This window comes from Pseudophryne corroboree, chromosome 5, assembly GCF_028390025.1.
Source record: "Pseudophryne corroboree isolate aPseCor3 chromosome 5, aPseCor3.hap2, whole genome shotgun sequence".
NCBI lineage: Eukaryota > Metazoa > Chordata > Amphibia > Anura > Myobatrachidae > Pseudophryne > Pseudophryne corroboree.
The window spans coordinates 655,418,456-655,441,226 of NC_086448.1; the positions used below are offsets into that span (position 1 = coordinate 655,418,456).

Here is a 22,771-nt window from a genome sequence, read left to right on the forward strand (position 1 = left end):
TCTGTAATAGTGTAAATCCCTGTTTATATAGCGCTGTGGTGTGTGCTGGCATACTCTCTCTCTGTCTCCCCAAAGGACTTTGTGGGGTCCTGTCCTCAGTCAGAGCATTCCCTGTGTGTGTGCGGTGTGTCGGTACGGCTGTGTCGACATGTTTGATGAGGAGGCTTGTGTGGAGGCGGAGCAGGTGCCGATAAATGTGATGTCACCCCCTGCGGGGTCGACACCAGAGTGGATGGATATGTGGAAGGTTTTACACGACAGTTTTAACTCCTTACATAAAAGGTTCAATGACATAACAGCTGTGGGACAGCCGGCTTCTCAGCCAGTGCCTGCCCAGGCGTCTCAAAGGCCATCAGGGGCTCAAAAACGCCCGCTACCTCAGATGGCAGACACAGATGTCGACACGGAGTCTGACTCCAGTGTCGACGAGGACGAGACTAATGTACATTCCACTAGGGCCATCCGTTGCATGATTACGGCAATGAAAAATGTGTTGCACATTTCTGACATTAACCCAGGTACCACTAAAAAGGGTATTCTGTTTGGGGAGAAAAAGCAACCAGTGGTTTTTCCCCCATCAGATGAGTTGAATGAAGTGTGTGAAGAAGCGTGGGCTTCCCCTGATAAGAAACTAGTGATTTCTAAAAAGTTACTGATGGCGTACCCTTTCCCGCCAGAGGACAGGTTACGTTGGGAGACATCCCCTAGGGTGGATAAAGCGCTCACACGCTTGTCAAAAAAGGTGGCACTGCCGTCTCAGGATACGGCCGCCTTAAAGGAGCCTGCGGATAGAAAGCAGGAGGCTATCCTGAAGTCTGTATATACACACTCAGGTACTATACTGAGACCTGCTATTGCTTCAGCATGGATGTGCAGTGCTGCAGCAACGTGGTCTGATTCCCTGTCTGATAACATTGATTCCCTTGACAGGGACACTATATTGCCAACCATAGAGCATATTAAAGACGTAGTCTTATATATGAGAGATGCACAGAGGGATATTTGCCGGCTGGCATCTAGAATTAATGCAATGTCCATTTCTGCCAGGAGAGTATTATGGACTCGGCAGTGGACAGGTGATGCGGATTCTAAAAGGCACATGGAGGTTTTGCCTTACAAGGGTGAGGAATTGTTTGGGGATGGTCTCTCGGACCTCGTTTCCACAGCAACAGCTGGGAAGTCGACATTTTTACCTCAGGTTCCCTCACAGCCTAAGAAAGCACCGTATTATCAGGTACAGTCCTTTCGGCCCCAGAAAGGCAAGCGGGTTAAAGGCGCGTCCTTTCTGCCCAGAGGCAGGGGTAGAGGGAAAAAGCTGCACCATACAGCCAGTTCCCAAGAACAAAAATCCTCCCCTGCTTCCACTAAATCCACCGCATGACGCTGGGGCTCCACTGCTGGAGCCAGGTGCGGTGGGGGCCTGTCTCCGGAACTTCAGCGACCAGTGGGTTCGCTCACAGGTGGATCCCTGGGTTCTACAAGTGGTATCTCAGGGATACAAGCTGGAATTCGAGACGTCTCCCCCTCGCCGTTACCTCAAATCAGCCTTGCCAGCTACTGCCCAGGACAGGGAGGTAGTGCTGGCGGCAATTCACAAGCTGTACCTCCAGCAGGTGATAATAAAAGTTCCCCTCCTTCAATAGGGACGGGGTTACTATTCCACAATGTTTGTGGTACCGAAACCAGACGGTTCGGTGAGACCCATTCTAAATTTGAAATCCTTGAACACTTATATAAGGAAGTTCAAGTTCAAAATGGAATCGCTCAGGGCGGTTATTGCAAGCCTGGAAGAGGGGGATTACATGGTATCACTGGACATCAAGAATGCTTACCTACATGTCCCCATTTACCCACCTCACCAGGTGTACCTCCGTTTTGTGGTACAGGACTGCCATTACCAATTCCAGACGTTGCCGTTTGGTCTGTCCACGGCACCGAGGGTATTTACCAAAGTAATGGCCGAAATGATGATACTCCTTCGAAAGAAGGGAGTTATAATTATCCCGTACTTGGACGATCTCCTTATAAAGGCGAGGTCCAGGGAGCAGTTGTTGGTCGGAGTAGCACTATCTCAGGAAGTGCTAAAACAGCACGGCTGGATTCTGAATATTCCAAAGTCGCAGCTGGTTCCTACGACGCGTCTGCTGTTCCTGGGTATGATTCTGGACACAGAACAGAAGAAGGTGTTTCTCCCGGAGGAGAAGGCCAAGGAGTTGTCATCTCTGGTCAGAGACCTCCTGAAACCAAAACAGGTGTTGGTGCATCACTGCACGCAAGTCCTGGGAAAGATGGTAGCTTCTTACGAGGCAATTCCATTCGGCAGGTTCCATGCAAGGATCTTTCAGTGGGATCTGTTAGACAAGTGGTCCGGATTGCATCTTCAGATGCATCGGCTGATCACCCTGTCCCCGAGGGCCAGGGTGTCTCTGCTGTGGTGGCTGCAGAGTGCTCATCTTCTCGAGGGCCACAGATTCGGCATACAGGACTGGGTCCTGGTGACCACGGATGCAAGCCTCCGAGGTTGGGGGGCAGTCACTCTATGGTCGAGTCAGGAGGCTTCCCTACACATAAATATTCTGGAACTAAGGGCCATTTACAATGCCCTAAGTCAGGCAAGACCCCTGCTTCAAAACCAGCCGGTGCTGATTCAGTCAGACAACATCACGGCGGTCGCCCATGTAAACCGACAGGGCGGCACAAGAAGCAGGATGGCGATGGCAGAAGCCACAAGGATTCTCCGATGGGCGGAAAATCATGTGATAGCACTGTCAGCAGTGCTCATTCCGGGAGTGGACAACTGGGAAGCAGACTTCCTCAGCAGGCACGACCTCCACCCGGGAGAGTGGGGACTTCATCCAGAAGTCTACCAGCTGATTGTAAATCGTTGGGAAAGGCCACAGGTGGACATGATGGCGTCCCGCCTCAACAAAAAGCTAAAAAGATATTGCGCCAGGTCAAGGGACCCTCAGGCGATAGCTGTGGACGCTCTAGTGACACAGTGGGTGTACCAGTCGGTTTATGTGTTCCCTCCTCTTCCTCTCATACCAAAGGTGCTGAGGATAATAAGAAAGAGAGGAGTAAGAACTATACTCATCGTTCCGGATTGGCCAAGAAGGTGTTGGTACCCGGAACTACAAGAAATTATCTCAGAGGACCCTTGGCCTCTGCCTCTCAGACAGGACCTGCTACAGCAGGGGCCCTGTCTGTTTCAAGACTTACCGCGGCTGCGCTTGACGGCATGGCGGTTGAACGCCGGATCCTGATGGAAAAGGGCATTCCGGTTGAAGTCATTCCTACGCTGATAAAAGCTAGGAAGGATGTGACAGCAAAACATTATCACCGCATATGGCGAAAATATGTTGCTTGGTGTGAGGCTATGAAGGCCACCACAGAAGAATTTCAGCTGGGTCGATTTCTGCACTTCCTACAGTCAGGAGTGACTATGGGCCTAAAATTGGGATCCATTAAAGTCCAGATTTCGGCCCTGTCTATTTTCTTTCAAAAAGAACTGGCTTCACTGCCTGAAGTTCAGACGTTTGTTAAGGGAGTGCTGCATATTCAGCCCCCTTTTGTGCCCCCAGTGGCACCTTGGGATCTCAACGTTGTGTTGGATTTCCTAAAATCACATTGGTTTGAGCCACTTCAGACCGTGGAATTAAAATATCTCACGTGGAAAGTGGTCATGCTTTTGGCCTTGGCTTCGGCTAGGCGGGTGTCAGAATTGGCGGCTTTGTCCTGTAAAAGCCCCTATCTGATCTTCCATATGGACAGAGCAGAATTGAGGACTCGTCCCCAATTTCTCCCTAAGGTGGTATCAGCGTTTCATTTGAACCAACCTATTGTGGTGCCTGCGGCTACTCGGGACTTGGTGGCTTCCAAGTTGCTGGATGTAGTCCGGGCCCTGAAAATCTATGTTTCCAGGACGGCTAGAGTCAGAAAGACTGACTCGCTGTTTATCCTGCATGCACCCAACAAGCTGGGTGCTCCTGCCTCTAAGCAGACTATTGCTCGCTGGATCTGCTCCACGATTCAACTTGCACATTCTGCGGCTGGACTGCCGCATCCTAAATCAGTAAAAGCCCATTCCACGAGGAAGGTGGGCTCTTCTTGGGCGGCTGCCCGAGGGGTCTCGGCTTTACAACTTTGCCGAGCTGCTACCTGGTCAGGATCAAACACGTTTGCAAAATTCTACAAGTTTGATACCCTGGCCGAGGAGGACCTTGAGTTTGCTCATTCGGTGCTGCAGAGTCATCCGCACTCTCCCGCCCGTTTGGGAGCTTTGGTATAATCCCCATGGTCCTTACGGAGTTCCCAGCATCCACTAGGACGTCAGAGAAAATAAGAACTTACTCACCGGTAATTCTATTTCTCGTAGTCCGTAGTGGATGCTGGGCGCCCATCCCAAGTGCGGATTGTCTGCAATACTTGTATATAGTTATTGCTTAACTAAAGGGTTATTGTTATGAGCCATCTGTTCAGTGAGGCTCAGTTGTTATTCATACTGTTAACTGGGTATAGTTATCACGAGTTGTACGGTGTGATTGATGTGGCTGGTATGAGTCTTACCCGGGATTCCAAATCCTTTCCTTGTAGTGTCAGCTCTTCCGGGCACCGTTTCCCTAACTGAGGTCTGGAGGAGGGGCATAGAGGGAGGAGCCAGTGCACACCAGTAGTCCTAATTCTTTCTTAGAGTGCCCAGTCTCCTGCGGAGCCCGTCTATTCCCCATGGTCCTTACGGAGTTCCCAGCATCCACTACGGACTACGAGAAATAGAATTACCGGTGAGTAAATTCTTATTTTTTCGCTGCTGTAGTTGTGTTAGAATAATAATGACTTTATTATGCAGCAGTACAGATACTCATCATATGCCTTGTCACCTCAGACTCCCTCCTCTAGGCCCCTACCTGCCTCTGACCTGCTTCATCCTGCCTCTTATCAACCTCATCCATGATGTATACTTTACCTGTTCCAGGTGCAGAGTGGTCTTTCGTCCTCTCTGGCTGGTCTAAACTATCCCTACACTGAGAGCCGTTCTCGAGTGTCAGAGATGGGACAGACCTTAGCTGATTATTATATAGATGCCATTTCCCCAGGGAGTTTTGTTAGAATAGGCATTACTACTGCAAGGAATTTTTTTTTTTCATCAACCCACATATGACAGTGATCAGAACACTTCTATTGTAAACATGTGTTTAATTACTTCTTGGCAGCTTAATTGTATTTACTGTCTGCCTCTGCTTTCCTTTGGCAGAAAGTCCTGTAATTTGCATGCTAATTTTCCTCCTGGATGTTATGTCTTTTGTGTGTGGATTTTTGTTATAGATCCTTTACTTCAAAATCACTTTTCCTTAAGTATTAAAGATTTAGGGAACCTAGCAAATTGATAAAGTAGTTTACTTTTAACTAATGTTTAGGGATATTTTATGGTGTCCTACAGAATTAGTAATAGGACATACATGTATATTTTTTTGTATCATACTGTTAGCGAGTCATCACAGTCCATCGGTTACCTTTTTTTAAATTTGTTTTTTTTTTAAAGTTTTGCATCAGAAAGGGATCTTCCGATTCCTCCCCAGCAGGCAATATGATCTTATTTGTGGACTGAATGCGCACGTGTGTGTGAATCTGTCAGTAAAGTGGTTGCGCTTACTCCCCATCTGTCCCGGCTCTTATTAAAGGTACTGTCCCATCAAGAGAAGATTTATAAATTTCCCCCAAATTATTTTTCTTATTTCTGTAATAGACAGTGATAAGGAATAATAGTTCAACATCACATCTGTTTGTACTGTAGAGATGTGTTTGTCTGGAGTCTTGAGATTTTCTGGTTATCTCTTTAAGTGTGGGATACAAAAGGAATATTCATTCATACACACTCATATGGGAACCACACGTTTACGTAACATTTTTGGTGATGGAACATTTTAACATATGGACTTGTATTTTAGCTTTAGAGTTTGACACCAGAATGCATCATTTTAGATTTGTCTGTTAATGATTTGTCCCCATTATAATGTCCCCTAGGCTGTTAGACTTTGGACACAGAACATACTACACTGTGATTAAGACTTGGTGAACACAGAGTATGCAATTTAACCTTTAGCTACTGCTCTGTTTATCTTCAGCAGAACATTGAATTGGACTGTAATGTTGAACATAGTATAGTGGGAAGATGGAACTACAAGAGTTAAATGGTTTTTGAAAATGAATGATATGTTAACGTGAAATGTCGTGATATCAGTATATAAGACCTGCATAATAAGTGATCTTGGTGACTGGATAGTCATTTTCTGCTTTTATTGTATAATATAACTACAGCTTTGTTATTGACAGTGGAATTTTCCTTTCCAAACAAGGATAGTTGTTTAAATGCCATAAGAATCGGATGCAGCCAGGAGACAGCAGGATTGGTCTACAGTCAGTAACATTCCTCTTGTTGTATGTTCCATTTAATAGCTGCAAGCTAAAAACATGATAATGTCTTCCAACTGTTTGCATTGTTTACTATTTTTCTTTTTCTTTTTTTTTTTGCAAAAGGAGGAATACATCCAGCTGCTCTGTGCAAGTCGTCTTGGGATGTTTTTTTCTTTTTTTTATATGTGACTTGGGAGAATGCTTCCTTCATTTTAGCTTCTTTGATGAAAAAGAAACTTTCACTACAATGTGATTGTGATGATATAAAGGACCAATGTTCCTCGTTGCATGCTATCTTACAGGGTTTTCCTAACGTAGTAAGAAATGGTATACTGTAACAAGTTTGATCTAGAAAACCTGCACCAGACTAGAACACACAACTTTCAATCCAACACTCCTTTACCTACAAACTTCTCTTGCTTATCCTTCTGCGTGTTTATCCTTCTACAGTACCTGCAAATGGTTTTAGCTATGGTTAAACACTTCAGGGGTAGCTGGCTTCCTCTCTAGGCATGTGATAAAGGCCTAGATGTCCAGCAACCTGGCCCATGTCTATCTGTATGGCTATGTTATTGAATTAGAAAAACAGCCAGTTACAACATCATTTACCTTTTATAAGTGGTTAATGCTGTCACGATCTATTAACAATCAACCGTGATGTGTAGTAGAGAGAAAAGAATGGAAGGAAGGTGCCTGTGTTTAGTCTTGGGCTGATGTAACGTGTTACATTTTTATTGCTGTGTATGGTGTGTGACTAATTTTTATATTCCTCTTATCACTGTGCTTACTGGCTGTACTCAGCTGTGACTGCACACTTATTGTGCCTAGCATCACCCACATCTAACCATACTCAGCAATGCCCATGCGCCTAACACCAGTGCTCACATATACACAATGCAGAACAGTGTTAAAGATACATTGTGCCTACCAGTAATCAAATATATACTATGTCCACATATACATTGTGCCTAATGCCAGGTTAGAAACGTGGGTGTTGTCTTAGCCAATAGAATATGTCAAATTAACATTTCAAGAGTTACAGATAAATATACTGAGCTCCCTTATGACCAGAATACTATTGAGACTCTAATCTATTGACCATTATGCAAAGCAGTGAGCATTATAGTGACTCCTGTATCATACAGAGAGCATTGTAGTCAGCGCTGCTAGTGGGCAGTAGTGTGCCCTGTGCTGGCCCCTCCCCCTGAGTGCATGACATCATGATGTCGCACCTGGCTGAGAGCAGTGGGAAGTGCAGCACTGCCCGGAGCGTCCTCAGGATGCGCCAGGCAGTTGTACAGGCTGCAGGGTGCGTGCTAGGAGTGTCTAAAGTATGCTTTGAGTGGCACTGCAGCAGCAATACTGCCTGGAGTGGCACACTGCTAGCCAGATGTAGGGGGCAGCAACAGTGCCACTGCCAGGGTCCTGTGCAACTACACTGCTCGCACCTTAGTTACCTCTGTGGAATGCATATACAATTCTAATAATCTCGGTACAATGCAGAGAGCATTCTAGTGGTGTCTGCAGTGCAAATACAAGTCTAGTGACAAAAGTCCAAGCAGAGAGCATTCCAGTGACTTCTGGGCAAGGCAGCGAGCAGTCTTGTGAACTTTGTTTAATACTATTAAAGAATTTAGTGATGTAAATATTCTAGTTACCATATACAGATAATACTAGTGATCCATATTCAATACAATATAATAATTATTTAGGTAACCCATATACGATCCTGCGACCAGTCTAATCAATAGAGAACACACAATTTGGTGCACTTTCTCACATCTGTGTTGACCATTTGGTACACCCCCCCCATATCCATTAGAGCTTTACAATTCACATCTCCATAGTCATGGTGGTTTTTCAGTGCATGTCCTCCTATCTGTGATGTCATTATAATGCGGATTCCAAATATCTGGTGACATTATGGCATAGACCCAGGACCTGTAATGGTAGTGGTGACATAAGTACTCCCAGGGTACTGCTCTCTTAATATGCTGATCTCTAGAAAAAGTTCTAGCTGTAACAGCTAAAGTAGTTCTGGCGCTTTCATTGAATGGTACTCTGGATAATGGATGGGGAGCTATCCACCAGTCAGGCTGTGTTTTAGTGTTACACTGCTTGCAACAGCATAGTGTGTACATGGCCTACATTTGTGATGGCTTTTTACAACACAGTGCATGCTTGGACTTTTAGGCTGTCTTTCTGCTGTGCATGGCACAACATTAGTCAGTCACTGAAGGGAAGATGTATCAATGCTTCTAAAGGGTACAAGTGGAGGTATTGCCCATAGTAACTTATCAGATTCTAGCTATCATTTTATATACTGTACTAGATAAAGGACCGCTAGAATCAGCTAGGAGATAGCTATGGGCAACACCTCCACTTGCAGGTTTGATGATTTCCTCCTGAGTTTTAGAATGAGTCGCTGTCTAACTATTTTATCCCACCCAAACCATATTTAAAATTACCAAAAACAGGTGTGTTCTAGACCCGATGCAGCTATAGCTGACACTGCAGCAAAAGAGCTTGAACATTGTGAAAAGATCATGCAGATGTTAAATTCTTTCCATCTTAAATATCCCAGAGGAATATTTTAATAAAAGAACAGTATAAGGTGTTTTCTGCAGCAGGGTACACTGGGATTCCATAGGGAATAACATTGGGGTGTAGAGTTGTATATTGATCCGAAGCACCAACAGGCTAAAGCTTTGACTGTTCCAAAGATGCACTGCACCGCCTCCTCTATATCCCCGCCTCCAGGCACTGGAGCTCAGTTTGTAAGTTGGTGCCTGCAGTGCAAGCAGCTAACAGGGAGGGTTGCGTTAGGCAGCCCTGAAAAGAGCTTTTCTGAGAAGAAAGAAGACTTCAAGGGTGCAGGCACAAGATGCTATATGTCATACTCACATATCGTGCTGCGGCTCCTTCACCTCCCGCAGCGACGCTGTATACTCCTGCGCCCTGGTTGCCGGGTACTTACAGCGGAGGCGCTCCGGTCTCATCAGGCACACATACCGCCGCTGCTCTCCTGGATCGCATGGCCGCACAATAGGGAGGAGGTAAGAGTTTCCCCCAGGTGAATCCCGCCGAAATCGCGAACTGGACGCGGTCCCAGGAGACGGACTGCGCCGCTGGCGTGGACAATGGCCGTACAGGTACCCGACTAGATCCACCAGGGCAAGGAGCACAGGTCGGTTTTACTAAAATCCGTTTATTACAGGATCCATAGTACCCGGTGGTGAAGCCCAGCAGAGGGGATAAGCCGCTGACCTGTAGCCCCTGCCCCAGCTCTAGGCGCCATCTACAGCAGATGTTCCCGTCCTGGGGCTGCATCTCTCTCTCTCTCTCTCTCTCTCTCCCTCTCCCTCACTTCCTGTCAGCGTTTGGGCGCTATTACACAGAGCTGCGCTGATTCTGGGACTGCTGGGCACTGTCTCCTCTGTAAAGCCGCCTGCCTCATCAGCACTGTGCATTTACAGGACACTTACTGTAAGTATTCTACATGTCGTTTAGACAGTGTTAGTTAAGAACAAGTGCATAATTACAGGAATATTTAGTACAAGTATTCTGTGATATACATCCAGTGTTTACTGTGCATTGCTATATCTGTATACTTACATAGTTTTATGTAGTGTTACTAGTCCAGTGCAGTCTTATTGTTGTGTGTAATATAATTTTTGCATTGTACATGTATAGCTGCGTGTGGTTTCCATTCCGTGTATCATGTCTTGCTACCACTATGTTATGTACCCTGAGGGGGCTAAGTGCGTGTCAGGGTTATATATATAAGTAAGTATGTATGTATGTATGTATGTGTGTATATATAAATATGTATGTGTGTATATATATATATATATATATATATATATATATATATGTATGTATATATACATATATATATAATGTTTGTTTTTTGTATTTTTCAGTCACCATATACCACTTAAATTCTCTGTTTGTGTTCTGCATTGGCAGTCACACTCCATAGGCGTTTTTTTGTCAGGTACTGTGTCTGCTATATTGTACTGCTACTCTCTAAGGCTATGTTTCCATATAATGTCTGCTACACAGGACGGGAGATCTGGGGTTGATCCTGCATCATGCAGTGCTGACGCTGCAGATTTATCTGAGGAAAATAAAATATTCCAACTGAGGGTCCAGGTAACGGGGGGGGGGGGGGGGGGGTTCTGTACCCCTCAGTTAGTCTGCAGCACCTGTGGCACACCAAGACCCACCTTGGGCTGCTTTTTCTAATTTACTGACTAGGCTAGTAACGAGATTTACGCCCCCTGTGGGACCTCCCGTGCCATTACAGCCACATATTGTCCCTGTAGTTAATCCGCCTTGGGCGGAAACTCTGTCTACTCAGTTACAGCAATTAAATCAGTCTTTGGTTAAACAAAAGCCTAACCCTCGCCCTCCTAGGACCAAGGTGTTATCTAAGCGATCCATTTCTTCTTCACAATCCACACATGTTTCGGATACTTCATCCGATGAAGATGGGGTATATACTGACCCATCAGACACTGATGCAGATGCTTCTGATGAGGAATCTATAACGCAGGTTGATGTTCCTGACCTATTGGAGGCTATCAAACTGATTCTTCAGATTGAGGATGAAACTGATCCTCCAGATACCTCTAAGAAACCTGATAAGTTTAAACGTCAGTAGGTTACTAAATTATTTTTGCCACATTCTGACCATTTGGTTGACATACGTCAGGAATCCTGGGAGTTTCCAGGGAAGAAATTCTCCCTGTATAAAAAGAAGCTAGCTCATTATCCCCTCTCTGCAGAGTTATGTAAGAATTGGGAACACCACCACCGGTGGACTCACATGTAGCACGTCTTGTGGTGTCTTCTACTCTGCCTGTCACTACCATTACTTCTCTGAAAGAACCAACGGATATGCGCGTGGAGGGTTGCTTGAAGTCACACTTTTGCGGGTGCTGTACATAGACCCACTATAGCTGCTTCTTGGGCTGGAAAGGGTATTGAAGCCTGGGTTCAAGCTGTTGAAGCAGATCCACCTCTAGATTTTTCTGATAATGCCAGACAGTGTCTTTCATATATTACCACAGCCTCTCATTACATTCAGGAGGCGGCCTCTGATGCCGGTGTTTTGGCGGCCAAAGCGTCTACTAAGTCCATTTTGGCTCGCCGGATTCTGTGGTTGTGGTCCTGGTCGGTAGAACTGAACTCTAAAATGACCTTGGAGGTGATCCCTTTTAAGGGAGACATCCTATTCAAGGAAGATTTGAACAAGATTGTTGCTGATTTAGCGTCTGCTAAAACCGCATGTTTACCAAGTACTAATCCTTCGGCTACGAAGGCTAAAAGTACCTCCTTTCGTTCCTTTCGACCTCCAAGTAAAGCAAAGGGTCAGACGTACCTGAAACAGGCTCGCACTTCCAAAACCTCTAAGCCCAAGCTTAAACGTTCTTGGGCTGCCCAGTCAGCTGGCTTCCAAACCAGACAAGCCTGCTGCATGATAGGTCTGGCCTCCCCCTGGGGGATCCCAGGGTGGGAGTCCGACTTCTGCGGTTCACCCAGGTATGGTTACAGACCACTTCAGATGCCTGGGTGAGGGAAGTTGTCACTCGCGGATACACCATCTCTTTCAAGACACGTCCCCCTCACAGGTTTTGCTTGACAGTTATCCATTAGGATCCGTTAAAGGAAAAGACTCTACGTTTGGTGGTGCAATCACTCCTGGACACGGGAGTGATAGTGCCAGTGCCTCTGTCTCAGAGAGGCAGGGGGTACTATTCAACACTGTTCTTAGTCTTGAAGCCGAATGGATCCTCCCGGCCCATTCTCAACCTCAAATCTTTGAACAAATTTGTGAACGTTTCCAAGTTCTGTGTGGAAACTCTTCGCTCTATTGTTCTGTGTTTGGAGCCCAAAGATTATATGGTATCCCTGGACATACAGGATGCTTACCTACCCATACCTATTGCCATATCACATCAGCAGTATCTGCAGTTTGCTATTGGCAACCTACATTATCATTCCAAGCCTTGCCTTTTGGACTGACTACAGCTCCTCAGATCTTCACCAAGGTCATGGCAGTCATGACGGCCATTCTCCTTCGGCAAGGTACCAGAATCCTGTTGTATCTGGACGACTTGCTGATCCTGGCGTACTCCCCAGAGGTTCTCACACGTCACCTGGAACTGGTGGTCCAATTCCTACAAGCACACGGGTGGCTCATCAATTGGAAGAAATCCTCACTGGTCCCTGCTCAGAGCATGGTGAACCTGGGGACATTACTGGACACACACAACCAACGTTTGTTCTGGTCTCCAGAGAAGGTCCTGAAGCTCCAGGACAGGATAAGATGCTTCCTCTCTCGCCCACAAATGTCTATACACTCGGCGATGCATGAACTAGGCCTCATGGTATAGGCTTTTGACATGGTAGCGTACGCTCAATTTCACTCTCGCCCTCTGCAGAAGCTAATCCTTGCCAGGTGGGATGGCCTGCCTCACCGGATCAGATCTCACATGACCTCCTTGACTCCAGAGGTTCGTCTGTCACTGAGGTGATGCCAGTCTGCGGTGTTGGGGCGTGGTGTTGGAGCAACTTCTTCAGGGTCGGTGGACCAGGGAGGAGTCTCTCCTCCCGATAAATATTCTGGAGTTGTGGGCAGTGTTTAATGCTCTGAAACTTGCCCTGCCTCTGGTACAGAACAGGCCTGTTCAAGTACAGTCGGACAATGCCACCACGGTGGCGTACAGTAATCGTCAAGGCGGCACGCAAAGCTGAATGGCAGTGTTGGAAGTGTCAAAGATTCTTCAATGGGCGAAACGTCATCTTCCAGCCATATCGGCAGTGTTCATTCCGGGGGTCCTCAACTGGGATGCGAACTTTCTCAGTCGTCAGGACATGCACGCCGGAGAGTGGAGCCTTCATCCAAAAGTATTTCAACTCCTAGTCGACAAGTGGGGCCTACCAGATGTAGACCTGATGGTGTCTCGACACAATCACCGGGTTCCGGTCTTTGGAGCAAGAACAAGAGATCCTGAAGCAGCGTTCGTGGATGCACTGGCAATTCCATGGAACTTTCGACTGCCGTACGTGTTCCCTCCGGTGTCACTCCTGCCCAGGGTAATAGGGAAGTTCAAGTAAGAAGGAGGATTACTACTTCCAATCACTCCAGCATGGCCCAGACGGCATTGGTTCTCAGACCTGCAGGGTCTCTCGATAGAGCGCCCTCTTCTTCCGCAATGCCCAGACCTCCCCGTTCAGGGCCCTTGTGTCTTCCAGGATCTAGCCCGGCTGGCTTTGACGGTGTGGCTCTTGAAGCTTCACTTCTGAGGGCCAAAGAATTTTCTGAGGCGGTCATTCAAACTGAGTTGAAAGCCCGTAAACCAGCTTTGGCTTGGATTTATTATTGGGTCTGGAATTCATACTTCACCTGGTGTGCGGCTAAGAATTACGATGTATACAAGTTCAGTACTGCCAAACTTTTGGCTTTTCTGCAACAGGGCCTGGACTCAAGGTTAATATATCTGCCTTGTCGGTTTGGTGTCAGCGAAAGATTGCGTCTCTTCCTGACATTCACACTTTCAGCCAGGGTGTTTTCAGGATTCAACCTCCCTTTGTTCCTCCTGTGGCTCCATGGGATTTGTCTGTTGTTCTGAATGCCCTGCAAGAGTCTTCGTTTGAGCCTCTTGAGTCTGTGGACCTTAAATAGCTTACGTTTCAGGTCTTATTTTTGCTGGCTACTGCCTCTGCTAGACGGGTTTCAAACTTGGGTGCATTGTCTTGTCAATCACCCTTTCTGATTTTTCACCGTGACCGTGCGGTTCTTTGAACTTACCCTAGTTATCTACCTAAGGTGGTGTCATCTTTCCACCTTAACCAAGAGATTGTGGTTCCGGCCTTTATCTCTCCTGATTTGTCTCCCATAGAGCGGACTTTGGATGTGGTACAGGCTCTCCATATCTATGTGAAGAGAACCGCCTTCCTTAGGAGATCTGATTCTCTTTGTCCTTTTTGGTTTTCACAAAAATGGCTGGCCTGCGAATAAGCAGACCTTGGCCTGATGGATTAGAAATGTGATTGTACAAGCTTATGTGCAGGCTGGACTTCCAGCTCCTACTGCTATTAAGGCCCATTCTACTCAGTCTGTTGGACCTTCTTAGTTGGCCCGCCGTTGTGCGTCCCTTGAACAATTGTGCAAGGCGGCTACGTGGTCCTCAGTGAGCATTTTCTATGCCTTTGATACCTCCGCCTCCTTTGGATGCCGGGTTCTTGTGCCTTCTACAGTGCATCCCCTCCCATGAGGGCCTGGTTTAGGACATCCCCGATGTTATTCCCTGTGGAATCCCAGTGTACCCCGCTGCAGAAAATAAGATTCATGGTAAAACTTACCATGGTTAAATCTCTTTCTGCGAGGTACACTTGATTCCACAGGGCGCCCACCCTGACACACTTAACTTCTTTGGGTTTGTATGGCATTAGCCGCTGGTCCCTTCTCCTGTCATGAGAATGTGGTTCTACTGTATGTGGCTAACATCTACCGTATCTTTTACCTGCTACTGTTTTGGACTGGGTAAGAAAACTGAGCTCCAGTGCCATGACGCGGGGATATAGAGGAGGCGGTGCAGTGCATCTTGGGAGCAGTCAAAGCTTTAGCCTGTTGGTTCCTTGGATCAAGATCCAATTCTACACCCTGATGTTATTCCCTGTGGAATCCAGTGCACCTCGCAAAAAGAGATTTAACCATGGTAAGTCTTACCATAAATCTCCTTTTTTCTGCTTTGCCCAATCCATCAAAGGCGTTACCACTGCCAAACACATTTGCAATTCTGTCTCATTGGGAAGGTAGATGCTTTGTCAGTTTTTGCATGGGGGACTCTTTATCAGTTACAATGCTGCCCTTCAGCACTAAAACAATATTTTTGTACTTAACCAGTGGTTCCCAAACTGGATGCCGTGGTTCCCTGGGTTACTTGCACATGTGCCTCGGGTTGGGGGCCCAGAACCTATTCAGATGATTTATGGTCAATGTAATAGGCAAAACAAGTGCTTGGGCTTCCAATAATAAAATATGTGGACAAACAAAATTGAATCCTGTCTCTCACCGCATCACTGAATCGAAGGCTGACCTATGAACACAATTTACTTAATCCCCCCCACCCCACCCCCCCCACCCCCCCTGATTTTCTCAATGAGAAACTTTTGGCCTAGGGAAGCTGCAGAAAAATATCTGATACTCTAGGGCACCGTGATTCAAAAGAGTTTGGGAACCACTGACTAAAGCTATAAGTTAATGTATATAGCTTACATTTAACTGTATGTATGTCATTTTCAAGAAATTTTTTACAACCGTTATTATTCTGTTATTTGCTGTAGATGTTATTTATGCTGAATAAATAAACTCAATTAAAAAAACTTTCATAGCTCAAAAGTATTTATTGAATAGCTGCTCTGGTCCAGAAATCTATATTTACATATCTCTAATTTATGAATTTTTTTTTTACAGTATGAGATATTTATTTTCTGCAAATGTTGTCATAAAAAGTTTCTTATTTTAGGGTTAAACAAACTTAAATTTGACAGTTGTATTAATCCAATGGGAAGGTTCATAAAAGAAGAGCCACACTTTAATTTAAATATAGAACAACCAATGAGACTTTTGCTTTTACTTTCTAATCAACACTTTCAAAGTGACATTGAGAATGTGATTAATACTACGAGTTACCCATTTGTATGAATGAATAGTACAAGTGTGAAAGCATTGCAAACCCGCTAATCCAAGTAGGCTTGGTAAAGTTGCATAAAACATAATCTAATTGCAGTGTCCATTTTCTTAGAGCACAGTGTGTGTGTGTGTGTGTGTGTGTGTGTGTGTGTGTGTGTGTGTGTGTGTGTGCGTGTACGTGTACATATATGTATGTATGTATATATATATATATATATATTTATATATAAAAGCAAGGATTGATACTGCGCCACATGTGAGATGAAACAAATATGTTGTGTATTGGCAATTCTATACGACACTCCCTTATGCTGCTAATGAGACGTTAGCTGTTTCCCTCAAAAAGTACAGGGGTGGTAATTCCCTGAAATTAATGTAGGAAAAAGGAGGGGATGAGGGATTAGTAGCGACCACGGTGTCAATAGATTAAAAATTGCCAGTTAAAATGATGTTAAAAAGCTATTTATTACCATAAAAATTGACATAAAAGAGACACATAAAAAATAGGGACAACAATATATACACAACTGAACTAAAAGCACTAAATGAATATATACTACAGTAAGAGCAAATAAAATTTTCCTTATCTTTGAATGAGGTAGGTACAGGTCACACAACGCGTTTCGTCTGATGAGACTTCTTCAAGGGGTAGGGACAGAATGAGACTATTTCCTTTTATAGCCATAGTACATAGTGGGAGGGTTATGACATCACAGAGAGTCATGTGATGCAATTACATGGTATATGCTTCAAAACTGCTCAAATGTGTAAGTTAATGAATAGCAGTTTACTAGGGACTTAATACAAAAACGAGTATACACAAGGTTAAAAACACTTTAAAAGTACTTAAACAGTGAAAAGGCAGAATTTCCGCCCCACTTCCGGTGACGGTGGACGCGACACGTCACTTCCGCCCCACTTCCGGTTCTTATTGCGCATGCGTCCGCAGCGATTCTGTACTTCCAGATGGTCCTCTGCACTTGTGTCCATTACTTGTTATTGGTAGCTGCAGTTCACGGGGGGATAAACCAGGCTTGGTTATGTCCATACGGCAGTGGCCATTTTCAGTGTGATTATGTCCATACATCCCCAGATTGTGGCGGCCATTTTCTAGTAGTTCATCTGACATACATACTTGTCAGATACCCTGGTGTCCATGGTAACGATTCAATATATAAAAAAAGGGTAAATGAGAGTATCAGGAACATGTCATTGTTTATAAACATCTAGTCTAATTTATCATAAATTAGCTAAAGGATGCAAATAAGAAAGATGACTAAAAAGGTTATGATGAAAAATAATGCTTTTGTGCACACTTTAAAAAATAGAGATATAGAACTGCGGACATTACATAATTATGGATATATAGTATAGATATTAGGTTTGGGGTGAAGTGGGAGAAATTTACAGCTTAATCATGTATACACATATATGCAAGTATGCAGGACCTAATATATATGTATACAAAAATATAAAAGATATAAATATATAAATATAGAGAGGTGATCCCAAGGTGGGCGTGATTAAGGTTAATTTTACATAGTGGGTGTGGTTATGAGATATCCCTGTGTTAATAGAGAAATAAATGAATACGTAACTAATCGCAAATGTGTTCAATGTGACTTTGTGAAATTTATATTCACACGGAGTATGTTCCTTTTTCAGGCCCCTATTCAAATCCGTTCTATACAGTACCTGATCTTCCCAGGTGGTCCCCCCTACTGGTACTGATCAGGCCCGACGCTGCTTGGCTTCCAAAATCGGACGTGTTTGGGCATTTCCAGCGTGGTTTGACTGTAACAACGTTGTGCCTTTTAGGTCACCACTCCAATATTCTAAATAAACTTTAGTTTTTAACCAATGTGTGTTTATTTACGAGAGACAGAGTGAAGTGAAAAAAACGGGGCAAGTATAGTGGTGGTGGGGAAAGGATGGCGAGTGGGAGGGGGGGTTGTTGGTGGTGTGTGTTGGGTATGGATAGGGAAGGGGAGAGGGGGGAGGGTTAACAAACAAAAATAGGCTGATGAAAGGTTACCGAAGAATTTAGTACCATGTTTCATAGAAAGGGAGCGATCTCGTAATTGTCGTTAAATCCTTTCGACTGTAATGTCTGTAATTGGAATATCCATAACATCTCACGACGTGACAACTTATTGGCGAGATCCCCTCCACTGTCTCCTAATTTCACCAGTTCGATGGCTTTAAAAGTCAGGGCCTCCGGATTGGAGTTATGCGTAGAAATGAAATGTTTGGAGACAGCATGGCTCTCCACTTTGTTCCTGATGTTTCTCACGCGTTCTTGTATCCTCATCTTCAAGGGTCTCTTCGTCTTCCCGATGTACTGTTTGCCACAATCACATTCCAGGAGCTATACGACCGATTGGGTATTGCAGTTCATGTAATCTTTGATTTGTATTCCTTTTTCTTTTCCACATCTGTAAAGGTCTTCCTATTGGGGTGTAAGTATCTACATACATTGCATCGCCCGCATTTATAGGAACCCACACATTTGGGCCATGTGTGGTCCCTTTCTTGATTGGTCTTCAGCATGCTTGGGGCTAGAAGGTCCTTGAGGTTCCGTGATTTTTTCAAAATTATTTCAGGGCGAGGAGGGAGGATTTCTTTAAGGATAGGATCCATGAGTAAGATCCTCCAATGGTTTCTAAAAGATTCTCGGATGGATTTTTCGTGCCGATTGAAGGTTGTTATGAATGCTGTGGAGTCTTTTGATTTCTCCCTTGATTTGTATTCTAACAGCTTGGATCTCTCAGCTTCAATGGTTCTGGTGATGGCTTCTTTCAGAATGGTATCCGGATATTCCTTTTGTTTGAATCTGTCCCTGTACATTTCCAGCTGCACCTGGCAGTCCTCTGGTTTACTGCAATTTCTTTTAATTCTGCTGAATTGGGAGAATGGAATGTTATTCTTCCAACTTTTAAGATGATTGCTCTTGTAGTGGAGATAACTATTGGTGTCCACCTGTTTAACGAAATTCTTTGTTGTAATCCTTCCATTCTCTCCTGTAAGAACCAAATCCAGGAACTCAATGTGCTCTCTACTCGTGTTAGATGTAAAAGCAAGATTCATTGTATTAGTGCTGATGTGTTTAAAAAAATTGGTTAAAACATTCAATGTCACCATCCCAGATTATTAAAATATCCTATGTACCTCCGATACAAAATGATATTGCTGTTAAAAACGCGATGGTCATGAATAAAAACCTTTTCTCTGACGTCCTAGTGGATGCTGGGGACTCCGTCAGGACCATGGGGATATAGCGGCTCCGCAGGAGACAGGGCACAATAATAAAAGCTTTAGGATCAGGTGGTGTGCACTGGCTCCTCCCCCTATGACCCTCCTCCAAGCCTCAGTTAGATTTTTGTGCCCGACGAGAAGGGTGCAATCTAGGTGGCTCTCCTGAGCTGCTTAGAATAAAAGTTTAAGTTAGGTTTTTTATTTTCAGTGAGTCCTGCTGGCAACAGGCTCACTGCTACGAGGGACTTAGGGGAGAGAAGAAAACTCACCTGCGTGCAGGATGGATTTGCTTCTTAGGCTACTGGACACCATTAGCTCCAGAGGGAGTCGGAACACAGGTCTCACCCTGGGGTTCGTCCCGGAGCCGTGCCGCCGACCCCCCTTGCAGATGCCGAAGTTGAAGAGGTCCAGAGGTCTAGAAACAGGCGGCAGAAGACTTTCAGTCTTCATAAGGTAGCGCACAGCACTGCAGCTGTGCGCCATTGTTGTCAGCACACTTCACCAACAGTCACCAACTGTCACTGAGGGTGCAGGGCGCTGGGGGGGGCGCCCTGGGCTGCAATGTATAATACCTTTTTATGGCTAAAATACATCACATATAGCCCTTGAGGCTATATGGATGTATTTAACCCCTGCCAGATCTCACAAACTCCGGGAGAAGAGCCCGCCGAAAAGGGGGCGGGGCCTATTCTCCTCAGCACACGGCGCCATTTTCCTGCTCAGCTCTGCTGTGAGGAAGGCTCCCAGGCTCTCCCCTGCACTGCACTACAGAAACAGGGTTAAAACAGAGAGGGGGGGCACTTATTTGGCGATATGATTACATATATAAAAATGCTATAAGGGAAAACACTTGTATAAGGGGTTGTCCCTGTATAATTATAGCGTTTTTGGTGTGTGCTGGCAAACTCTCCCTCTGTCTCCCCAAAGGGCTAGTGGGGTCCTGTCCTCTGTCAGAGCATTCCCTGTGTGTGTGCTGTGTGTCGGTACGTGTGTGTCGACATGTAGGAGGACGATGTTGGTGAGGAGGCGGAGCAAATTGCCTGTATTGGTGATGTCACTCTCTAGGGAGTCGACACTGGAATGGATGGCTTATTTAGGAATTACGTGATAATGTCAACACGCTGCAAGGTCGGTTGACGACATGAGACGGCCGGCAAACAAATTAGTACCTGTCCAGGCGTCTCAGACACCGTCAGGGGCTTGTAAAAACGCCCATTTACCTCAGTCGGTCGACACAGACACAGACACGGACACTGACTCCAGTGTCGACGGTGAAGAAACAAACGTATTTTCCTTTAGGGCCACACGTTTCATGTTAAGGGCAATGAAGGAGGTGTTACATATTTCTGATACTACAAGTACCACAAATAAGGGTATTATGTAGGGTGTGAATAAACTACTTGTAGTTTTTCCTGAATCAGATAAATTAAATGAAGTGTGTGATGATACGTGGGTTTCCTCCGATAGAAAATTATTGGCGGTATACCCTTTCCCGCCAGAAGTTAGGGCGAGTTGGGAAACACACCTTAGGGTGAATAAGGCGCTCACACGCTTATAAAAACAAGTGGCGTTACCGTCTCCAGATACGGCAGCCCTCAAGGAGCCAGCTGATAGGAAGCTGAAAAATATCCTAAAAGTATATACACATATACTGGTGTTATACTACGACCAGCAATCGCCTCAGCCTGGATGTGCAGCGCTGAGGGGGCTTGGTCGGATTTCCTGACTGAAAATATTGATACCCTTGACAGGGACAAGATTTTATTGACTATAGAGCATTTTAAGGATGCATTTCTATATATGCGAGATGCGCAGAGGGATATTTGCATTCTGGCATCAAGAGTAAATGTGATGTCCATATCTGCCAGACGACAGTGGTCAGGTGATGCAGATTCCAGACGGCACATGGAAGTATTGCCGTATAAAGGGCCTTCCATCGGACCTGGTGGCCATGGCAACAGCTGAAAAATCCACCTTTTGTTACCCCAAGTCACATCTCAGCAGAAAAGGACACAGTCTTTTCAGTCTCAGTCCTTTCGTCCCCATAAGGGCAGGCGGGCAAAAGGGCCAGTCATATCTGCCCAGGGGTAGAGGAAAGGGAAGAAGACTGCAGCAGGCAGCCCATTCCCAGGAACAGAAGCCCTCCACAGCTTCTGCCAAGTCCGCAGCACGACGCTGGGGCCGTACAAGCGGACTCAGGTGCGGTAGGGGGTCATCTCAAGAGTTTCAGCACGCAGTGGGCTCACTCACAAGTGGACTCCTGGATCCTACACGTAGTATCCCAGGTGTACATTGGAAATTTGAGACGTCTCCCCCTCACAAGTTCCTGAAGTCTGCTTTACCAACGTCTCCCTCCGACAGGGAGGCAGTATTGGGAACAATTCACAGGCTGTATTCCCAGCAGGTGATAATCAAAGTACCCCTTCTACAACAAGGGAAGGGGTATTATTCCACACTATATTGTGGTACTGAAGCCAGACGGCTAGGTGAGATCTGAAATATTTGAACACTTACATACAAGCGTTCAAATCAAGATGGAGTCACTCAGAGCAGTGATAGCGAACCAGGAAGAAGGGGACGATATGGTGTCACTGGATATCAGGGACGCTTACCTACATGTCCAAATTTGCCCTTCTCACCAAGGGTACCTCAGGTTCGTGGTACAGAACTGTCACTATCAGTTCAGACGCTGCCGTTAGGATTGTCCACGGCACCCTGGGTCTTTACCAAGGTAATGGCCGAAATGATGATTCTTCTTAAAAGAAATATGGACGCTTTCCTGATAAGGGCAAGGTCCAGAGAACAGTTGGAGGTCGGAGTAGCACTATCTTAAGTAGTTCTACGACAGCACGAGTGGATTCTAAATATTCCAAAATCGCAGTTTTTTCCGACGACACGTCTACTGTTCCTAGGGATGATTCTGGACACAGTCCAGAAAAGGATGTTTTCTCCCGGAGAAGAAAGCCAGGGAGTTATCCGAGCTAGTCAGGAACCTCCTAAAACCAGGAAAAGTATCAGTGCATCATTGCACAAGGATCCTGTGAAAAATGGTGGTTTCTTACAAAGCGATCCCATTCGGTAGATTTCACGCAAGAACCTTTACGTAGGATCTGCTGGAAAAATGGTCCGGATCGCATCTTCAGATGCATCAGCGGATAACCCTGTCTCCAAGGACAAGGGTGTTTCTTCTGCGGTGGCTGCAGAGTGCTCATCTATGAAAGGGCCGCAGATTCGGCATTCAGGACTGGGTCCTGGTGACCACGGATGCCAGCCTGAGTGGCTGGGGAGCAGTCACACAAGGAAAAAAAATAAAAAATTCCAGAGAGTGTGATCGAGTCTGGAGACTTCTCTCCACATAAATATACTGGAGCTAAGGGCAATTTACAATGCTCTAAGCTT

General features: G+C 45.4%; 1 protein-coding gene and 1 pseudogene across 7 annotated transcripts in view; one reads left to right on the forward strand and one right to left on the reverse strand.

Annotated features, from left to right (window-relative positions):
- SPIDR (scaffold protein involved in DNA repair) overlaps window positions 1-22,771 on the forward strand; it is a 1,299,263-nt gene that overhangs the window by 790,125 nt on the left and 486,367 nt on the right. The gene's annotated exons all lie outside the window — the stretch shown is intronic.
- On the reverse strand, window positions 17,801-17,919 carry LOC134929918 (5S ribosomal RNA; annotated as a pseudogene).